General features: G+C 34.3%; 1 pseudogene; it reads right to left on the bottom strand.

Moving 5' to 3' along the window:
• Positions 1-8,684: 8,684 nt before the first annotated feature.
• On the bottom strand, positions 8,685-8,842 carry LOC125922271 (uncharacterized; annotated as a pseudogene).
• Between the last annotated feature and the right edge of the window lie 730 nt (positions 8,843-9,572).

Here is a 9,572-nt window from a genome sequence, read left to right as displayed (position 1 = left end):
CCTATGAATTCTACTCCTTTGTTCTTTTTTATTCCACAAAATAGGGCTTACTTTGTCAAATGCATTGTCCTATGATAATATAAGGAACAATAAAATTTGTTATAGTATTATTATTTATAATTTTTATCTGACACTTTCTAATAAGAATCTAAGAAGTAAATATGGCTCCCTTAGATATAATCTATGTTTTAGCCAAACCAAACTCCTAGCAGCCTTTCTCAGTGACTACTGAGACTACTTTTGACTACTTTTGACTACTTTTTATACTTTTTTCTGTTCTTCAGTTGATTATTTACTAGTTCTCACTTTTTGTTATAAATTGCTAATTTAAAGCCAAATGTATTGATAAATTTCGGGGAAAGAGTGTAAAGTCAGGACATGTTTGCATGATTTATACTTTGCCTACAGTTTACAGAAACGAATGCAAAATACAGATAAAATTTTATCTTTAGGAATACTAGAGGTATGATCACAAAGTCATATTACAAGCTTACCAGATTTGATGAGCTTGTCATACATTTGGATAAAGACAAATAAGGACGCTGAGGTTTGGATCAGTGAGTGAAGAAGTTCAAGTGATAAAAGAGAGCCATGGGAGAAAAAAAATGGAAGTTGTCCATTTGAAACTTATCCTTCCTCCACAGAATAGGACAGGAGTAAGTCTAATGGAAAAATCACATTATGCTACCATTTTAACTTCCGGTTGGGTTTTAAACAGGAATCTGGTGCATAACCGGAGGCAAGATTAAGCCTAAAAAAAGACTGTAAATAATACTTGGTGGTGGTCATAGTGATAGTGGTGGGAGATTTGTGCTACTTACTGAAATATACAAAAGACTGATGAGGGACACCAAAGCTAGGGAACAGCTAAATAGTAGGTACTCTTTCCTTAAAGACCATGGAAAACTTCAAGAGTATGGTACTCAAATTTTCAGAGAAGTAGGCAGATACAATCCACCAGAATTTTGGCTATCAGTTTCTCTAGCTTACTCTTCACACAGCCCCTAGTAACTGAATGACTAAATAAGAACTATGGGCTCATACACTAGGTTTTCAGCTCAAAGTCTAAAGGAATATATAAACCATACCCAGGTAAATTAGGAACAGAATCTTAGTGTAGTTTGATGACAAATAAAGAGTCCTTCAGCTAGACTGACAAAAATAGGACATTCACTAAGAGGGAAAACAATCTCAGACTTACTGACTTCATTAAAGGTAGAAGATATGGAACAACAATAAAAGTTTTTGAGGAAAATTAATATTGCTAGTTTTCAGGGAAGAAGTTCAAGGCTCTTCATCATTTTTTCTACTCCAGGAAAGAGGAGAATTGCTCTTAGTTAGATCCTACAACAACATGTTCCCTAGGCTTGGTAGTGGGGTGAGTCCTTATGTAATGAAAGTTAAAAAATCATTGCAAGTGGATATGTCTCTTTTTTTTGGATTTCTTTTCCATATGCTGAAGTGGTAAGGTCCAATAACCTTGACTCAGCATCATGGAAGGAAAATAATCCCAGTTCAGCATTCAGGATTAAGGAAAAATCATTACTTATCTCTCTTTGTTCACATTGCATCTGGTGCTGGTATATGTGTATTTTATCAACCTAGAAAAAAAAAATAGGGCCTATCTTAGCCTGATTTTGTCAAAAGTTATTTAAGCCTAATTTATTTACAGCCTAGGAATAGTTCAAGGCCAACGGAGTTCCAGGCCAAAAGAGTTTTCCACATTTAACTATGGAAACTGGTTAGCAGGAGTTAACTAGGAATGACTCACAAAGGTTTAATTAAAGTTAGAAAGGAATCAGGGTTTCTCTTCAAGATAAATTTGTGATTTCATGTTTGAGTCCTCACATGCCATCCTAAATATATAGCAATGATAAACTCTAAAGTGAAAAATTAAAAAGATATGGATGAACTAAAAATTTACCTATGCCTACGAAAACACAAGAGAAAACCAAAAATATAATATAATAAGTATACTCCATATTCCCTATTGAAATTTGGACCAGAATTAAGCAAAGCTAAAACAGAGTAACAGAGATTAAATGTGGCCCATGTAAAATAGGAGGCTAGGGTCAGGCTTCCTGCTTTTGAGACCGGCTGTGTTAGAGCTCCATTACCTGTTAAAAGAAGTTGTAAAAAGCTGTGACCAACAATTTTCTGGATTACATATTGTGCATACTGAGAGACAGGAGTAAGTGGACACAGATTGAAAGCAAGACTTGAGCCAATTTACCTGCTGGCTCAGTGACTATATATCATCAGGTACTTGAAGGGGACACTGGGATAAAGCGGAGTTTAAGATAACTGTAAAACAGTTAGACAAGGGGGAATGGGCATAGAGGTAAAAAACAAATTTCCACAGAAGGTCTAAGTTCAAAATAAAAATTCAAACACTTTAAGTAAAGTAATACTAACAAAACCAATAAAATGAAAAACAAGACATTGAATTAACTTCAGGTTAACTTTAGGTTATTTAACTTGCAGGTTAATTTTGAAAATAAAAAATGAAAATATTGGAATAAAAATAAGAAAATCAATATTTGGGTAAACTGTAAAATAGAAAAAGTCAAAGATAGAATTAGCAAATTGGAATATGGCATAGGATGTCAACTAAAACTCAAAGAAAATTTAAAAAATATGGAGGATCAATTGAGACATTCCATTATAAATTTAATAAAAATCTAGGAATGAGTATAGAAAGAATAATAGAAAAGAAATATCTGAAGATATAATGTTTAAGAATATTCTTAAATTAAAGAAACACACAAGCCTCATTTGAAAATGCTCACTGTTTTGATTTCCTAGGGCTACTGTAACAAAGTACCACAGACTGGTGGCTTAAAATAGTAGAAATTTATTGTTTCACAGTTTTGGAGGCTAGAAGTCCAAAATTGAGGTGGTAGTAGTATGGTTCTTTCTGAAAGCTGTGAGGAAGAATTTGTTTCCTCTGTCTCTTACCTTCTGGTGGTTTGCTGGCAATTTTGGTGTTCCTTTGTTCATAGGTCTATCACCCCAATCTCAGCCTTGCTTCTCACATGGCATTCTCTTTGTGCCTCTGTCTCTTCTATGTACGTTTGTCTCTATGTCCAAAATTTCCCCTATTTATAAGGGTAACAGTTATATTTATTTAAAGTCTACCCCAATGACCTCATTTTAACTTGATTACCCATGTAAGGACCCTGTTTCCAAATAAGTCACATTCTGAGATACTGGGGTTAGGACTTCAGCATATCTTTCTTAGGGGACACAATTCAACCCTTAACACTCTTCATACACTTAACAGGAAAATTAAAGTGAAACTTCAGAACATCAAACAGCAAGATAACCAGAAAGATAGGCAGATTGGCAATAAAACTTTCATTAGAAACAACAGTTGGCAGAAGACAAAGGAAGAATATCTTCAAAGAGCTAGGAAAATAACTGTTAAGCCAGAATTCTATACCTAACTAAAATATCCTTCCAGAGTAAGGGTGAAATAAATCATTGTTTCCAAGCACAGGAAGTTCTAGGAAGTTTACCACTCATAGATTCTTACATAAAAACCTACTGAAATTAAACCTAAAGACAAGGACTGATAGTGAGGTCAGAAATTGGCAACATATCCTGGAACAACAATTAACTACTAAATGTAAGAAATATATGCTATGTGGGTACTTTTTAAATGGCACAAAAGAATCTAGTTAACAAAATTAAGAACACTAGGATAATGAGGGAAAAATGTACTCAGGACTTATTTGAGAGGAAAGAAAATCTGAATAACTTTAGAGTTTAGATAAATATATATGTCAGAAGTATAAAGTTTAGAAAAGTATAGAGTTTAGATAAATATATATGTCAAAAAATAGGAGGCAATGATATTAATATGAGACAAATATTAATGTTACAAAACATTATAAATTTATAAATCAGGAGAAAAAATGAGATCCACAATGAGAGAAGAAAAATCAATAGCATAGTAATAAAATAGACAATAGTCATATAAAGGTAATTAATAGAATAAAAATGGCCAGGAAACATGAAAATATATCTAAATGCATTAATAATCAGATAATTGAAAATAATAAATGATGAAATATATTTTGGATTTTGGATTAGTAAAGATTAAAAATATAGATACAATCTATTATTAATGAAGGTGTTAAGGAAAGACTCACTCTCATTTTACTGATAGGAGCTAAATGGGTAGTTCTTTCTGTAAGTGATTTTGTGAATATACTAAATTGTAAATTGAAAAAAAATATTTGACTCATGATATAATTCCACTTTTAGAAATCTAATCTAAGGAGATAATTACAAAGGTGTTCTTCACATTATTTATAATACAACCTTGAGAATTCAATAGATAAAGTAATCATTTTAAAGAGAACAAGGCAGAGCAGCATAAAACAGGAATGCCCTTGGGCATCCTTCATTGGATGACTTTTATCTAAATGACTTTAAACCATGTTTGCCACTCCACTATAGAATACAAAAACATAAAATTTCCCTTTTAAATTGGGAGCATGATTTTATTCCCATAAATTAGGAGTGGCCTCAATAAACAATAGGCAAGCAGACATATTACCTAATTATCATCAGAAGGATGGACGAAGATCAGTTGCTTCCAAGCCAAAGCCATCCTTCTTGGCAGACATCCTCCATTACATCAACTCATTAAGATACCTGCAGTTGATCTATTTTGAAGGATTGCATTATATAGTTCAATTTTATGGCTATGGTTTTAACACCTTCCCTGAAAAACACCCAGGCTGAAGTCATTGAGCCCTTCTGTGGTGGAGTTACAAACACAGATGCACAGGTGCTTAAAGAGGTAAAGTACTTGAGTAGAGTGGGTAAGAAATCTATTCAGCTGGGAAGCACAGGATATTTAGGGATAATCCTAGTTTTTATCAGGCAATTTGGTGGACAGATTTTCCAATTGTTTCACTCAGTGAATGGGACCAGTCTTGGGAGGAATTCTACGGCAGTGAAAGCGAATGGATTGGGACATTCAGTTTACTCTTTATATAACACCTGGTCTCTTATTCATGTTGAAGGAAGCAGCCACTTTTTTTTAGAAATTCTGTATCAGCTGAGATTGGTTTGCAATCTTTCAGGGCCTCTTGCTCAGTTACCTCACATAGAACTAGTATTGTAGTGTATGTGTCCAGGCTACCATATAAGATTGTATAATTTTACTGACTAGCTCAGAATAGTACTTTCCCCCACAGGTTCTAGTCCAGTCATGAGATATGTTCTACCATCACCTTCTTCAAGAATCAATACTGTTTAGGATTAATAATCTCCATTTTTTATCACCTTTGCAGTAATCTACTGAATTGATAGAGTAACATAAAACTGAACCTACTCTGTTTCACAGGTACTAATTTGTGGTACAGGTTAGTACTACATCAGAATTTAAATAGTCATATAATATATTCCAAACAACAACAACACTATCTCTGTGGCTTGACTAACATGAAATTAATCAGTTTTTCTGACCCCAAAGCCGCTTCTCCTTACATCTTCCCTATCCCAATGAATAAAACTACCATTCATCTAATTTTTCAGGCCCAAAACACAAGCATGTCTTTGATTCCTATTCCTTCCCAACTACCTCTCTTCTAATAATTTACCAGGTACTGTTAATTTTATCTCAATTGACTCCAATTCATCCAGAGCCTTTACTATAATTAAGGATACCACCATTTTAAGAAGGCCCCCAATTGTTCTCTTCCAGTCCATCCTTACTTGTTGTAATTTGCTTCCTACACTGCAGCCAAAGTGACCTTTTCAAGATGTAAATCTAATCGTCTATTTCACTATTTAAACCTTCTTGGCTGCCTTCAGGTAAAGACTGTATGGCTTAACATGGAGCTTATAAGGCTTATATGGTCCTTTGGGATGATACCTGCCTACCTCCCAATCTCATTTCTTACCAATTTTTTGGGGGGCCATTCTGAACTATATTCAGATTTTAGAATAATGTCATTCTCTTTCCCTAATCTTTGGCTCTTTGAAAAAATTCTTCCCTCTGGAATTTTCTTCCATCTGTTTTCCACCTGGCTAATTTATGAGAACATTCCAAGTCTTACTGGGATATTACTTTGTGTAGGATGACTTCTCTGATCCTTAATCTTGGATCATTAGATCATTGGATCATTGGATCACTACTTCCTTTGGAAGCCCCCTTTGGAGTAGTACTAACCCTACCAATTATTAGTACTTATTATATCAAATTGTAATTGTCTACTTACTTACCTATATTGCAAACTGCAGTGCATTAGACAATACATTCTTCAGGCTGGAATTATCTTTGTTTATTTATCTTGTACTTAGCACAATGGCAGGCAAATAATATGCCTAAATATTCACTAAATGCTAAGCTTTCACTGACTGACTAAATGAATGAATAAACTGGAATAGATCTTGGCTAGGTATATTTACAGAGAGTGCAGTCTATCTAGAACCACACTATGCCAAACTGGGGCTATCATAGGCTAATATTAATATAAATAATCTTTTATATATACTAAGAAGGTTGGAATATTTTCAACAGTTAAAACTGCTAAATACATATTTGAACTAATAGAAAAGAAATATTAGTGGCAAAATTCCTTTTACTAAACAGATGCCATTCATATTGCTATGAGCAGTTACTGAGTGCTAGCAATGTGTGATCCTCTAGGCAGAATGTTGTGTTAGACGAAGTTTCTACTTGGGAACTAAATTTGACAGACAGACAACATGCAAACACAGTACAAGCCTGGATTGTGCTCAATAGAAGGAGGAGTCACAAGACTCCAGTTTGCATGTAAGCTTCTCCCCAACTGGATATTAAATTTAATATTTTAAAGAAAAAAATGTTTGGGGATATGTTTTGCTTGAAATTGTGGGGGTTACCAGCCTGGGCCCAGGAGTCAGACAGATTTAAGTCCAATTCTGGCTCTTTTATTTACTACTTAGAAGAGGTCTTTAATGATGCTTAACCTCAAGTTTTTAAGGATGTAATGGGATAATAATAATAATATCTGCCTACATGATAGTTAACTTTATGTGTGACTTGAGTAGACTAAGGGATGCACAGATAGCTGGTGATAATTTAAGAAGTAGATCTGTGAGGGTATGTCCAAGATGAGATTAGCATTTGAAACAGTAGACTGAGTAAAGCAGATTGTTCTCTCCAGTGCAGGTGGGAGTTATCCAATCCACTGAAGGCCTAAATAGAACAAAAAGGAGTAAGAAGGGCTAATTCACTCTGTCTTTTATTGATTTGGGATGTCCATATTCTTCTGCCCTCCAACAGTGGAACTCCTGGTTCTTGGGCCTGTGGACTCTGGGACTTATACTAGCAGCCAGCTCTCCTCCTGATTCTCAGGACTCTTGCATTGTACTGAATTACACCATCAGCTTTCCTAGTTTTCCAGCTTGCAGACAGTTTATCATGGGACTTATTGGCCTCCATAACCACAAGAGCAAATTCTCATACTAAATCTCCTCTTGTATATCTAAATATGTCCCATTGGTTCTTTTTCTCTGGAGAACATTGAAAAATAGTCTCATAGACATATTACTGTGAAGATTAAATAACATTAAATACATAAAATTCCTGGCAGAATAACACGTACATAGAAAGTGCTTAGTAATTATTAGATACTAAAATTCTTTAGTCTAACCTCATCATTTTACAGATGGTGAAACCAAGGCACCAAAGATATTAAATGAAAGCTTGTTAGTAAAAGGTAGAGAACTACAAACAAGATCTTCTGATTCCTCAGTCTCTCTCCTGATGTTTGAATATAGTACATGGATGCAAACTGAGGAGGCATCATAACATATGGTATCCATGGTGACAGTTTTCTTATGAAATATAAACATTGTTTAATTTGTAACCACTCTTGTCCATCCTTTCTGTTGGTTATGAACAGTAATAAGGAGAAAAGAACATGGAGAATTATGCAAAAAAAGAAAATTCCATGATCTGAAGAAAAAAATGATGAGATTAGTAAGACTGTTAGCTGCATAGACTTGTTCTTTTGTGCTATAAGTGTAGTATCAAGGCAGTAAGTATGTATTTGATTAAATGTAGTGTCAAGGTGGTACATATACATTTAATATCAGTAATGAGCTTGCCATATGCAAAGTTTATGGCAAAAATGAGAGAGGGCAAGTTGAGGATCAAAAGGAACATTCTTTGTCCATTAATTTTTTATTAGCTAGTGGAGATGCATGAAAGTTTAAATATTTTTTTTTATTTTCTAACTTTTCTACTTTTTTTCAACATCAAAAATGATATTTCACATTTATTTACCATGAAGAGACTTCCAGATATTAGTGTTATGTAATATATTTTAGCAGTACTATTTTTATAGAAACAGGAGGAGCATTTCTTTGAAAGAATTCAGGTTCTAAAGCAGATGACATGAACAAAGCAAAGATCATTAATTACTAATGGAAGAGCTCATCATTAGGCTAGATTAGGTAGATTTTTTTTCTTAGTCAATGTAGTTAAAGTTTGTCAATTTTGTTGATTATCATTTCAAAGAACCTACTTTGGCTTCATTGATTTTCTCTATTATTTTTGTATTCAGGCTTTACTTCAAAGGATGTTTTCAAAATGCAAATATACTAATATGTTAATAAGGATTTGATCTAAAGCATTTTTCTAGTAAAAGGGACACATGACAGGTGGATGAGTTTGTGTAAGAGGTTGCCCCGAGGATGGAGATGATTAGCAAAGCATACTTTTAAAAAAATCTCCTGATTTTGCCAAAATTCATTTATTTATTTATTTTTTCAGAGTTTGATGAACTGATAAGAACAGATACTACACTTAGTCTTGGCCAAAAGGCCAAGATGCAATAGACTTTCACATCTAGCCATGACTAAGATATTGGTTTTGTACTTGCCCTGACATATATATACAACCATAAAACTGGACAAAATAAATGAGGTAACTGTTTCCAGGAATAGATAAACAGGAAGTGCAAGACTATAATCCTTGAGAGAAGGGAAACACATGTGATGAGCTCTATGTTAACCCCAACTTTCTGCCCTGAGGCATTTTTCTGAATGAACCCAAACAGAAACTAGACATTTGCCTCTTATGAGACAGTGATCATAGTTTAGGGTTGCAGAAATGGTTGGAATTTGTGTAGCAGAGACTGGAAACAGAAAGCTGGGTTTGGGTGTACATGTGGGTTTTGCTCATGTTTTTAAATAAGGTCTGGTCTTGACTCCTCAAGGTAAGACAAAAGGGAGCAGCACATCACAACTTATGCAAGGGGTTGAGAAGCAACTGATGTAAGAGAGGTCACAGAATACTAGGAGGTGGAGGTCACCCCATTTAAATTGGAGAGAACTTACTGCCTACCTCAAATATCCAGTGGAAATCCATTAGGGTGCACGTTAGAAGAAAAACACACTCCAGAGTAAGTAAGTGCCATGCAGTAGGACTAGGGATTGAACCCAAATAAACTCATCCTAACAAAGCATAACATAAATAGAAATTATGCAAACCAAAGCAGATTAAGAAAAAAGATTATCAAAGATGTACAGAGACCCAGTAACTCATGGGACAATATCAAGTGATC

Source organism: Panthera uncia, chromosome C2 (assembly GCF_023721935.1).
Source record: "Panthera uncia isolate 11264 chromosome C2, Puncia_PCG_1.0, whole genome shotgun sequence".
In the NCBI taxonomy this organism is placed as follows: domain Eukaryota; kingdom Metazoa; phylum Chordata; class Mammalia; order Carnivora; family Felidae; genus Panthera; species Panthera uncia.
This window is presented reverse-complemented; position numbering and strand designations above follow the sequence as displayed.